The sequence below is a fragment of the Talpa occidentalis genome, unplaced genomic scaffold (genome assembly GCF_014898055.3).
Source record: "Talpa occidentalis isolate TD23 unplaced genomic scaffold, MPIMG_talOcc4v2.1 talOcc4.8, whole genome shotgun sequence".
NCBI classification, from domain to species: Eukaryota; Metazoa; Chordata; class Mammalia; order Eulipotyphla; family Talpidae; genus Talpa; species Talpa occidentalis.
The window spans coordinates 26,276,374-26,290,314 of record NW_023605194.1 but is presented as its reverse complement, the minus strand read 5'-3'; positions in this window follow the sequence as shown (position 1 = coordinate 26,290,314).

Here is a 13,941-nt window from a genome sequence, read left to right as displayed (position 1 = left end):
CATGATTCTTACAAATTAGAAAACAGAAAGACAGAGACATTTGCTTAATAGTCACATGGCTTCAGAGGTCTAGATTTCAGTCTGTCGGTTGCTTGGAACACTAGTTTCCTTTAGTGAGAATTATATTCAACATTTGCTGAGCACTTGCTAGACTCTGGGTTCAGCACTTTTCACAATGTCAACAAATCACAAAATCCTTGCAATATTAAGTATTTAAAAGAAAAAAGCCGGGGGCCTCCCCGGTGGCGCAGCGGTTGAGCACTGGGTTGCGAGGCTGCCTGCAGCCTCTGCAGCACTGGTTCGATTCCCAGCTGCTCCCCGGCCACCAGAGGATGGTCCCACATGGCGCACAGACCTCCCCTGCTGCCCGCTGCTCCACTCAGCAGTGTACTTCATCAGTCTGCCTGCTCTGCTCCCTGCTCTGGCTCTGGTGAATTCTCTCACCCTCCCGTGCTTCTGACTGTACCCAGTGCATGTATAAATAAATAAATAAATCTTCAAAATAAATAAATAAATAAAAAGAAAAGAAAAAAGCCCATCACTCTTCTCTAACAATATTTTTCTTGAAACTTCATTTGCTTTCTTAAACAGAAGTTGCTGACGCACAAGCCAATCTCCACTTCCAAAGTCAAAGACTGAGAAGCACACCCAGGTATACTCCACTGGGCTGTGTTTTGAAAGCTAAACAAGCAATAACATATTCACAACTCCAGTCCAATATATGTCTGTTAAGATTGCCGAGAGGTTTGGAAAACACAACTTTTTTTTCCCCCATAGTTTCTTCACTAATGATTTCTTCCCTCTCCTCCTTCTTTTTACCTCCCTCCACCCCGACTTTTTCTCTCTCCCCTCCCTCTACTCCCCTCCTTCCTTCTCTCCCATTATAGAAAGTGAGATGTTAGGGGCATTTTCTGTTGAGATACCAAACTCTTTTTGATTTGTTTTGACATGTAGAATGTTGGCGATGCCAAGGCCTTAGACATCCTCTGAAGAGAAATTTTATCGGAGGTCAGTTTAATGACATTCTGCCAAGGTGAGAAAGCTACTCTGTAGAAGGCGCCCAATCAACCCCAAATGGAAAGTCATCAGAAGAGCAAAGGCAAGGTCTGCTTGGCTCAGGAGGTGTCATTCTTTTTTAATAGTTTAATTCAAATCTCAACCTGTAAGTTTTCCAGCTTCACTTGAAGGAGGCCAGGATCTCTTGCCAGGAGCTTCAGAATGAAAAACAAATCTCTGATCATACCTAACACTTCAAAATCCCTAGAGCTGAAGGCCAGATAGCCAGTGGAGCTTAAAGAGCAGGTGGTCACAAGGGGTCAGGACTTGAAAATATGCACAAGAGGAGGAAACAGGACTTTTATTAACCAATACCTGCAGGCTCTTTAAGTCACTTGATTGTGGAATAAAACCAACACATTAAAGAGGGAAAACTTGGAACTGATCTTACACATTGGAAGCCCAGGTTTCCAGATCTATCATCCTCAGTGATAGGCTGGTGAAGTTCTCAGCAGTAGGACATTGATTTTCCCTTTCCAATAACTGCAGGAAAAAAAAAAGTCTCTGAAGTCTATTTCTGGGCCTTGGTTTCGTCCCTTGTAAATCAAGAGAACTGGCCCACGTGCCTGTCAAGGTCCTACTTATATGTACGAATGATGTGACTCTATATTTATATTAAAATAATAGAATGACTGTGATAGGTTTGCTTATAAGTTTTTTATTGTTCTGATTTTTTTACCCCACCCCAGTATATATCTTGGCTGAACTGACTGACTTAGGGGGATGCCTTCAGTGCCCAAATTACGTGGGACTTTATTCTCACAATTTTTCTCAGCAGCTATTAGGGTTGCAGGATTCTCTTTGAGATCCTTACCTAAAAAACAGCCTAGAAGCAAAACACTATTAGAAATCAGCAGCATTAGTAGAATGTTCCCCAATGTGCTCAGGAAGAAAGCCAAACTCTACATGGCTCCCAGGACCCTGCCTGATCTGAGCTCCTCTTTACTTTACAGCCGGTTATCATGCCTGTTCTCTTCATTTAATTCACTCTAGACTCACAAGGCTTTCCTTAGTTCCCCAAAGGCCCCAAGCTCTTTCCCAATCAGGCTGTTTTCTCTAAAAAGCTCTTCTCCCTCACTCTTTGTCTGCTTGGATAATTCAGAGCTAAATATCACATCATCGGGTTCTTGATGGTCACCCCATTAAAACCAAAGTAAGGCCGCCCCATGCTTTTTTCCTTCAGAGCACTTAAAGCAATTTGTGATTTACATATACTTGTTTCCTTCAACATCTGCCTCCTTAAAGAGACTAGGAAGTCCTGAGGGCAGGGGTACCTCCCTTTTTGTTCACCACTATATATTTTTTTGCACATACTGGGCACTCAATAAATGTTTGCTAGATTAGTGAATGAATGAACATATTCACAGAAAATTCCCAGCAGGGTCAGCTCTTATTGATTGTTTATATATGACACAACTTATGAGAACCCTTAGTGAAACTGTCACTTTGACCTTGTTTTGGCATTGTGGAAATAACTATTGCTAAGTTGGCAGCTATTCCAATGTGTGTTTATTCAAACTGAATCAGCCTTTTTAATGACTCAGTGGGAACACCATTGAGCCAGTTAATATAACCTCATTTTTCTCAATCTCAGTTCATAACCTCAATTTTCTCAATCTCAGTTCTTGGTAAACTTCAGGGAAGTTCTTCTGGCCAAGAAGACACCTGAGATTTTGAGTTTGATCTACTGTACCTGTAAGAGAGAAAATCAAGTGAATCTCGAGTGGTTTTTGTCTATGAATGTAAGTCAGAATTAAGTCACATGGGGAATTACCCCATAGTCACCCGATCACAATCAGTTTTGCTGAGATGTTGCTGAGACCACATGAAAAGGATTATTTACTAAGAACGGAATAGTTCCTTTTCAATTCTGTAGCAATCATGTCTCTCTTTTTTTTTTCTCTTCTAGTCCATGGAAAGTGTTATCTCAGGCAGCTTTGTGCAGGAAGTTGGGTTTATCACTTCCTCACAGTTGCAGTTTGTCTAGGACTTAACTACATGCTATCAGATTACATCAAAATGTAGCCTTTGTGTGTTTAACTCATCAAAGGAGTGGACCCTCAGGACTTGATATCACTTCACTGCATATGCAGCCATGTAGCACAACAAAGCCTATCTAAACAGGACAGAACTATTTCTGTTGTGGGGCAGTGCTGCTAGCTCCAGCTTGCAGAAATGGTTGGGTTTCAGGTGTCTGCAGTGTTTCACTTCTTGTTTTTATATTTATCTCTTTTTAGAATTGCAGTCATTTGCCCAGTTGTGTGCAAGGGAGGGACACCTAAAATATTACCTACAAGGGAGGAGACAAGATCGCTCCAATCTGTGTCAGTTGGAGGCAGCACTAACCTCTACCTCATCATCTTGATTTTTCCTTGATAACTCACATCTGCAGTCATCACCTGGGCTTTGAAGCTGGTCACCTGGGGTTTTGAATCCTGGCTTCTCTGTTTCCCGGTTGTGCCTCCTTGGGCAAGTCATTTCACCATTGTGAGCTTTGGTTTCCTCTCCTGAAGAAAGGAGAGCATGACAGACCCTGCCTCATAACCCTATGCTATGGAATAAATGATACAGATTTGATAGTGTGGACAAAGTGCTTCTGGGACATGTTCACCATAGAAGGGATGTGTGTATGGTAAAGTCTGTGCGGTGCCGCACAAAGTGCCCTGCAAGTGCTGGCAGAGCAGTCCCAGGTTTCTCAGGCCACACTTCCACCTTTGGGGCCTGGTTGCTATTTTCTTCTCTGTGGAGTTCCCTCTTCTCTGCGGTGGGCCTGCTGCCAGATGCTGCCTCTACTGGCAGCCACAGGAAGCCAAAGCAACTGTGAAGTAATGCTTCTGCCCAGGCTGGCTCCGCCCTGGTGACCAAGGTTTTTTAGATCTGTTCAGCCAACTCCTTTTAATGCCTTGCCTAAAAAGGACTTGTCACCCAGCTCTGCAGTGCTGGGAAATGGCTGACTGCCCCAGAGGCTTCGGAAGAACAGCTTTCGGGGGATAGAAATGGTGAACTGAATGCCTCCCTTCCAGCTCAATGCTTTAGGAACTTGGGGGTAACTTTTGGGGCAGCAACTCTCCAATATCATGCTCATTTACCAAAGTCAGATGTCAAAGGAGAGGGACAGGGCTTGTTTCTATAAAATCTCTCCAAGGCAGTAGAATATAATGAGGCAGTCTTAAGCAAATAATTTGCATTAAGGCAGTATGCAAACTTTCATAGACCTACGACAAGAAAGAAATTGTTACACCTAAGCCTTTACATACTTTAAGAAGTTAAATGTGTGTTTTCTTTTTCTTTTTTAAAATCTAAAACCATTTAAAATAAATAGAAACAAGCCCAAATGTTAATCGCTTCTTTATATTCCAGTTACCGGCTGATGGCTCCAGACCCTCATGGCCCTCTCTCTGTTGCTCTGAGGTGGAAGATGACTGGAAGGCATCCGGCCTCAGCTGTTCAGGGGATCACTTCAGAGCCACCAGCCTCCCTCGATTTGGTGGCAGTTGTCTTTGGGGTGATGCTGGAGGATCCCACCCTGTGGATTTTGCCTGTCTGCTTTGCCTCTTCTAATAAGCTCTCTTTGGCTATTCCTTTAGCTTTTGTCCCTGGATGGTGTCTCTCAGATCTCCCCTTTATGACCACGAGGCTAATCTCAGTTCACTTTCATGTCCTACTCAGGATAGTGGTTCCCAGGCAGGATCCAGAATCTTGGGCTCCCCTTTATCTAGGAAGAGAAATAAGACATTTGACTACAACCTTCTTAGGAGAGTTGTGAATGTGAGGCTAAGACCAGTTCTTTCTGTAGGTTGATGAAATGAAAAATCAATTTTTTCCTTATTGCAAAAGCAATCATACACTCCCCCCACACACACCTTTAAATGTAGAAATGTTAAGTTTAAAAGTCAAAGCCCGCAATGTCAACCTCCTAGTGATAATTCTTTGGTGTACCTGTTCAGGTTTGTTTTAGTGCATATGAAAGTATTTTACTTTAAAAATAAAAAGGGAATTAAATACATACTTATTCTTCTGAAACTTGCATGTTTTCCTTAAGCATATCTTGAGTAGATCCAAATGTCAATATATTCACTCCATTCTTTTGTATGATTGTTAATATTCCACAGTATAGTGGACTAAAATTTATTTACTCAATTCCTTACTGATAGTCTTAGGACTATTTTAGATTTTGGGTGACATAGCAAACAGTGCAGTGTTGAACATCCTTGTGCCAACACCTCTGTGCTTATATATGAATATTTCTGTAGAATTGCTTGGTTCAAGTATATGCACATTTTAAATTTTAATAAACATTGCTAAATTGAGTACCAGTATTACAGTTTGTGATATATTTAAAGAAGTCTTATTTCCTCAAACATTTATGAACTCTAGTATCATAAAATTTTATAAATCTGATGGGCAAAAATATCTTGTTTTCATTTGTGTTACTGTTATTATTGGTAAAGTAGACAATCTTTTAAGGTGTTTTGGCCACCTGTGTTTCATTTTCTGTATTTTTTCGGTTTGTATCTTTTTTCTAATTTTCTTTTGAGTTGTCTTTTTCTTAATAATCTATGTATCAGGATATTTTTGGTGGTAGTTGAAGACTGCTTTCCAAAAGGTGCCTTATATTTATTGTTTACCATCTTTCATAAAGCCATGTCTAGCGGCAGGGTATCCTAGGGTTGAGCAGTGGTTTAGTGCAGTCTCTTTCTGCTATGCTGCACTCAATTTGTCCTTTTGTGGTTTCAAGATGGCCGCCATAGTTCCAGTCCTCACATTCTAGACAACTTTCTCCAAAGCCCGTGAAATAGTCCCCTGATCTAAGCCCTCAAACTTCTTTCATTTCTAAAAAGTTGAAGTATCATTGTTTTATAACATTGTGTAGACCTGAAGCCTATCTTTTGGTCGTGGAGGAAAACGCTTCCAAACAGTGCAGATATCTCCCCTACCCAGTTCCCACTGACCAGGACGGGATCACATGTCCTTCTCCAGGCAGCAATGCCTACACATCTGCCATTTTTAATGAGACATTTCCTCTATTAATCACCATGTTGTCTACAGAATTAGCTGGAAATAGGCCAATGCAACTTGATTATAATGCAATGATTGAATTTAGGAGCAAATGTTTTACCTGACATATGATTGTCCTCGGCTTTGAATGGTGGTGTATCTTTAAAGGCTCAATGTATGACTTGAGCATGTATAGTGTAGCCCCCAATATCTGTTCACTCTCAGTAAGTTCTAATGCCACCGGATTAGCCCCCACAAATAGGATATCTTTATGGCGTTTTCCTCTGGTTGATGTAGCTACTGTTAGGCCAATGGGATCTGCTGGCAGAATTTCTAGACCTCCTTAGATGAGATGAGAGAAATTGGTTTCTTGGGGACTCATACATGGCTATCACAATACTCTTTTAAAGGAATGTTGAGCCCTGACTGGAATGATGAAAAGCTACAGCCCCCTTTATTCCTTTTGAGCTAGGGATATCTTTTCTTCTTGCTAGGCATGGAGAGTATGGGAGATAGCAATTTCATCTTATTTTTGCTCTGCTTGTGAGTCTGCAGTCTCACAGGAAAGAGAAATAAGATTTGTTACACCTCTGTAGCTAGAAAATTATCTTTCAACTGACGGAGAGACTTCCTCATGCTCTCTGGCATCTTATGGGTACCAAGGCTCTGGACTTTTATAAAACTAAGGCTATGTGCACAGGAAGCTGACTTCTAGCATTACTTAGCTGAACTTTGATCATCTCCCTTAGTCTATTCTATTTTTTTTTCTAATTCAACAACCCCAAAATGAAACAAATCTCAGTCTCCATCTTCTTCTATGCTTCCCTTATTCCATATCTCTTGACTAAAGCAATAGCTACAGTGGTATCTAAGCTGAATGCTTATTAGGCTAGAACAAGTATTCACTTTCAATTTAAACACAGGGAATCCTGGGGAAAGCAACTATATAATACATCTTCTTGTGACTTCTTAACTTTTTTGTCTATATGTTTTTCAAAAGTACCACTGCTTTTTAATCAGGTTTTGAAGATTGTTTAAAATTCATTTTCCTAAATTCACATGAAAATAATGCTTTGAGAATATCAACGTTTTATATTGAACATGTTTCCAATTCACAGAAAAAAATTAACATAGGGAATCCTGGACAACTGTTTTTTAAATTTATCCCTAAGTATTTATGTTTTAGGATCCTATTATACCTGGACTTAAAAATTTTCATTTCCAGCTTTTCATTACCAGTATATAGGAATAAAATTGATTTTTTAAAAAAATTATTTTATTTATTTACGCATACAACAACTGGGGTGTAGGCCACCAGTGCAGGAGCCAGGGAGGTAAGAGGATTCACCAGAGTCAGGCTGGGGAGCAGAATAGGCAGATATATTGAAACACACTGCTGAGGGGAGCAGTGGGTGAGACAGGAGAGGTCTGCCACACCATATGGGTTAGCTCCCTGGCTGGAGATCGAACTCATGTTGCAGTGGCTGCCGATAGCCTGATAGCGCTGAGACTTAACCCCTTGCACCACCAGGGAGGCCCCAGAAATATAATTTATTTTTGTATATTGACTTTGTATCCTGCAAACTTGCTGTTAGCTTTTCTAGGCTTTTTGGGTAGATTCCTTAGGCTTTTCTGTATCTATGGTCATCTCTGTGAATAAAGATAGTTTTACTTCTCTCTTTCCAATCTGGATGGAAGACTCTGGGAGGATGTCGCCCCACAGACAGTCCGCCTGATGAGCAGCCCTGTGGCTTAGACATCTGCTCCTTCCCTCCCCTGGGCTGCTTCCAGTGCAAACCCTCTACCGTCACAGGTAGTGGTCGTTTCTGGATCTTTAGTGCTATGCATGCTGTTTGCTCTTTCTAGTCCCCTATCTGAGGTTGTCCTTCCTGTCTTGAGTTTAATTTGAAAACTTGTTCACTCAGAGAGCATTTTTAGTGTCTACCTTATTTCCAAACCATTTTCATCTGGTTAATAGACAAATCTGCTTTCCTTAGCATTGACCACTTCCCTTTTCCATTTCTTTGGTGCCATATAAAACTGTTGCAATTTTTCCTTCAGAATCACCACCCAGTTCATCCTCTGGTTGTTCCCTGATATTTGCCAAGTGACTGTTCAACAGCAAATTGTCTAGTGTGCTTTCTAAGGGAAGGTCTGGGACTTACATTTCCCCCACTCTCCAAAAGTTTAAATTTCCTTTATCAAGCAACTTCACAGGCTGGGATAGCCATAGTTGGTTTCTACTGCCCCTCGGTTTTAATGTCTTTAAATTACTTGATAGCATCTTTGATTCTTTATCTTTTTTTTTCTGTTGTACCCCAAAAGACAGTAGCTCTGAAACTTCAAAATATTAAGGTTTTCAATGACTTAATTTTTAAAAAATTAAAAAAACGTTATTATTTATTTGAGGTAAATAAATTGGTTTTCCTCACTGGATATTATTGAGAGAAGTAGGTTCACCCCTTCGCAGATATGCATCATAACACCCCACCCACCCTAGAATGCCCACGTCCCTTTTTCACATTGATTCCTTATCTTAATGACTTGTATGCTTGCTTTGTTTAAATATTTTATCCTCCAAATCTTATTCTTTCAACTGAATCTAATTTCCTTTTTTTAAAAAAAGATTTTATTTATTTTTTTTTCCATAGAAGATCTGGGGTGTAGACCAGCAGTGCAGATGGTGAGAGGATTCACCAGAGACAAAGTGGGAAGCAGAACAGGCAGATTTACTGAAATGCACTGCTGAGGGGAGCAGCAGACAGGACAAGAGAGGTCTGCTGTGCCATATGTGGGTTTGCTCCCTGGCTGGGGATTGAACTCAGGCCATCATGGTAACAGTGCTGAGATTTAACCCCTGAGGCACTAGGGAGGCTCCTGAATCTAATTTCTTTTCTTTATCTCACCTTTATCTATTTTGAATAGATAAAGGTGGCTCTATAAGTTACTATTATTTTCTTTATCTATTCTTTATCTATTTTAGAGGTTATTTCTTTTTCTGTTTAGTTTCTTTGTTAAAATGAAAGAACAAAATAGTATCCAATCATATGTCAATAATTTTTAGATTTTGTTCATGGAACTATGGGTGTAAGGAAATTTAAAGTCAGTGGAACTTAATTTTTAGCAGTTGTCACAGTGATATCCTATACCTCTAGGTTACATATAGCATTGTAAGCCAATGTTACCCCAATAAACAAACAAACAAACGAAAATTGTATAGAAGACTAGGGTGGAAATTGGCCTGGGGTTTCATTCTCAGCACAGAGATAACCCTAATTTATTATTCCCTTTTCATATATTTTTTTTCCAGTTTGCTTTTGTATTTCTTTGCCTTCAGCACCAGGTCATTTTCCTTGAGTTCGTTTTCTCTTTTGAAAGTTGCATGAGTAAGTGGAAGGAACATGGACTTTGGAGTATAAATAGACGTCAGTTTTTAACACAACTTCTGCCTATTACTACTTCTGGGTCTTTGGGGAAGTTACTTATCACTTATGAGTTTGAATTTTTTCTTTTAAGGCTTGCCTTAAAAAACATAAATAATCATACAGTAACTAGCTCATGCTACCTATTCTGTAGTGTGGGATTTTACCCCATACTATGTCTGTAATCATTTGCCATTCATTATTGGGCTTAGATGAATTTATACAGTGAAGATCTTTGCAAGTAGTATTTTACCACTTATTTCCTCTTAATGTTAGATCCACAATGTAATGTGTGTGCCCAAAAGATAGCTGTGCAGTCTTAGCCTGGATTATAAGGGAATGAATATTAGCGTTCAGAATCATAGTGTTGAAGTCTGGGTGGGTTTTAGAGACCAGCTACTCCAACAACTCTTATTTTACAGACGAAGTAAACGATGTAGCAAATATAAGCAAGTTGTTGAAAGGCCTAGTAGAATATGCGTGGTAGTGAGATAGCCTCAGTTAAGGAAAATAATTTTTTTAAATAGGCAAAATTCCCCAAATTCCCATTTTATAGTATACAGTTCATTGGCATTTAGTACATTCGCAATGTACAATGCTCACCTTTATCTAGTTCCAAAGCATGTTCATCACTCCATGTTCATCAATCAGTCACTCCCATTCTCCTAGGCAACCTCTAATCTCTTTTCTATCTCCATGGATTTGTCTGTTTTGTACATTTCATATAAATGGAATCATAAACTATGTGACCTTTTGTGTCTGACTTCTTTTACTTTGCATAATGTTTCTGATTCATGTATTGTTTAAGAATTCCAACATAGGAGATTATCATGAAGAAATTAAAATTCTGTACTCCTGCCGAGGGTCATAAACAGAGTGGTCATAGTTGCAGTGTCCCCTGTCTCCCAAGTAAATAAATTCACACTATTCATACATTCTACTTGAACTCGACTTTCTATTTAACACTACATATGGAATATATAATATATATAAAATAATATATATGAAACAGCTTCCATTGTTGATATCTGCAGACCTCTTCATTTTCTTTTATGTATCCTATGGTGTTTTATTATGTGATTTTTAGTCTAGATTGTTTAACAAACCTACTGATAGATATCCTCCCTTTTCAAGTCTTTGTTAAGTAAAATAACTTGCATCCTAATTTTATGAATGTAATTATTTTGAAATCACAGCATTGGAAAAAAATAAATAGGAAAGACTTCTGTTTCTTTTGGGATCAGTTTTAATACACTGGGAAATCTATGCATTGGTAAGAACCTGATAAACTTTGAGGCTGTTTCCAATTTCAGATTTTATGATTAATACCAAAATCGTAGTAGTGTCAGGGACTCAGGGGCAAGTGGTCTAAGATTAGGAATTAGGAGGCCTGGGTTTGCCCTTCTTTGTCTGAAGGACTAGGTCTGGACCTTTGGAAAGTTGCTTACCTCTGCAGAGTTCAATTTCCTCATCTTTAAAATGAGGTGAATGGGCTAGTTATTAATGTGGGAGATTTCTACTAAGGTCACTGCCCAGTTTACAATGATTCCCTTTTTGCCATAACAGCTCTGCTTCATTAGGGTGGATCCCCACTAGCCATGTTATTTTATGTTATGTGACCCTCCTTCCTCAGACATGTCTGATTGTTCTAATGAAAGCCATGTCACAAATCGTGCCAGTAAAGATCCTTCTTCAGGATTTTTGAATCTAAGCCACAGAAAGCATGGGCACTTCCTCTCTTGTGGTGGTGGGGGGGGGATGTGAGAAGTGAAACTTGGTAGCTATTGGTAACCATATTATCAGTGTATTGAGGTTCTAATGTGAAGAGAGAAGGGGTGGGACTCCTGTGCTATGGGTCAGTGAAGGAATAATCACATAAAGAAAGTGTTACCTCTAAATGCAATGTAGAACAGAAAAAAGACTTTAGTAAAAAAAAAAAAAAAAAAAAAGACTGGTAATCTAGTTAAGTCTAGAGTTTAATTAATGGTGTTGTTCCAATTTAAAAATTTTTTTAGTTTTAACAAAGATGCCATTGTTATGTAAGATGTTAACATTTAGGGGAAGCTGGATGAGAACTATCTAAACTATATTTTCAATTTCAACATCATATGCTTCCTGATATGATGCAATAAGATGGACACAACATCACTTCTGTGGTATTCTTTTAAAAAATGCATACCTGAGAAACAGCATTGATGAAAACGATTAGATGGTGCCCTTCAAAAATGTCAGTGTCATGAAAGACAAACATTGTGGAATTCTTCAAGACTGGGGAAAACTATGAGACATGAAAATTAAATACAATGTATGATTCTGGATTCCACAGGGACCTGAAAAAAGATCATTAGTGAAGTAATTGGAAAAATTTAAATACGGTCTGTAAATGTGTTCGTAGTATTGTGTCAGTACTAATTTCCTAGTTTTGAAAATTGTTCTGCGGTCATAAAAGATATTAACATTTGAGGAAGTTGTTGGAACAGTATGCAGAAATTCTTGGTATTATTTTTGTGACTTTTTTTAAAATCTGAAGTTATTTCAAAATTAAAAAGCTTGCTAATAGTCAACATCATCAAAAATTCTGTTGCACAGAAAGATAAGAAAATTCAGGAACTGTAAAAATCAGCTTTTTCGGAAATCAGAAAACTAGTAAAAATTTAAAGCAACTAAAAAGATGCTGAACCAAAAGGAAAATTAAAATGGCAAAATAATCTTTGTTACAGTTTTACTTGCCCTTGCTCTAGGCCCTCCCTGGGGAGGTGGCAGTCTTGAAAAGACAGCAGTCTGTGTTCCCAGTGTGGGATCTTAGCCCTGGTTCTGGATAGTATAGAGCAGGCCATATTCACAACTTATTGTGTTTGCCTGTTCTGATTTAGCTGGAGCCTTCCTGGATGACTACCACAAGGTACATCCCTGCACTGAACTCAGAACTTACTTAGAGCAGAAAAATGGTGTACACTGTCCCCCAAATTATAAATTGAACATAAAAACCGACAGCTGTCTGGGGCAAAAGATTATGGTTGAGACATACAATAGAATACCTAAAGATTAGGAAGAAAATCTGGGAGAGACTTTCTTTAGGAAATTACAGTATTCAAAAAAGCCCATGTTTACTAGGGACTTTAGAAAGCCATCCATGTACCCAAGACAGGGCAGACCCTCAGCAAAGACCTGGGAAACCCTCTGGATGTTCAACAACATTGGAACATTCTAGACCCATGTTTTTCAACTGGAAGAGAGCCTCCTAAGGGAAGGTCTGAAGGATCTCGTTTCGTACCTGCCAAGATGGGGATGTGTTAATGCAACCTCTTCCCTCTCACTTCTCCAAAGTCTTGGACGTGCCCTCCTGGCTTTTTGTATTAGAGAATCCTCTTCAACATAACCTTTAATACCACCAGACTGAAGACTGAACTCTCCAAGTGCTCCTTAGTTTCCTAATTTAATGAGAATCTTTGCATTTCCAACCAGAAAACAGTATCACCAAATTCCTGTTTCCTGAACTTTTAGCAAATCCAAGGATGTGAGACAAAAGTCTCACTATAATTAGCCAGATGGATTCTGCTCTATAGCTGCTGCCGTGTATAAACTGTCTTCTTTCTCTGATCAGAGTTTATGTTAATTAAATCAATACCATGTACTCTGGTCTATTGCAGAGTTTAAAAATGAGTTGTATTAATTTTTCCCCTCAGTATTTCTTTGGGTGCAGAAGATTATTGGTGTTTATTTTTAATCTCCTTTTTTATAACATGGTCACTATGTGCTTCTTTTAAAATCTCTGGTATGAATTTAAAAGCATTTTGGAAGGTGAATAATAATAATATGTTATTATGCATAATAATTATGACATTTTATTTACATAATGTTTTTGTCCTTTAATGATAGCATTTATTTTTTAGAGCAGTTTTTGTTTCACAGTAAAATTGAGAGTGCTTTCCTGGGTCAACAAATAACACATGCATATACTTTCTTTAGGTTTTTTTATTCTTTTTTAGAGTATATAACAGTTAGAATGGAAGCCCAGGTTATGTGTGTATATATATATATATATAAAGCCTCTTCTTTGGTGTCCACTTCTCGTTGCTTGTCTCCCCATAACCCCACTCTACTGCAGCAGAACCCCTTTTGACCAGTCTGTGACCTGGGTTTGGTAATAGATGCCAGGGTACCCAAGTTCTCCATCTCCAGCCTCACCATGTTGACATCGCTGAAGTGCTGGAGCCCTCTGATAAAGGCTGGGACATTTGCTCCTCTACTCTTTCACACTTCTTTAATTAATTGTCTTTTTCTGTTTCCACTCATCTTCTATCATTTAATGCAGGAGAAAGCTGAGCTGTCTTTGCTGTAAGAAGCCTCAGTCTCAGGGATTTTGATAGATAGGAATGGATGGGGGGGATGGAATCTGTGTTTCAATAATATCCCTCTGTCTCAACGATCTTACTTTAAAGTTCAAGATTCATTCAAGTCCAGA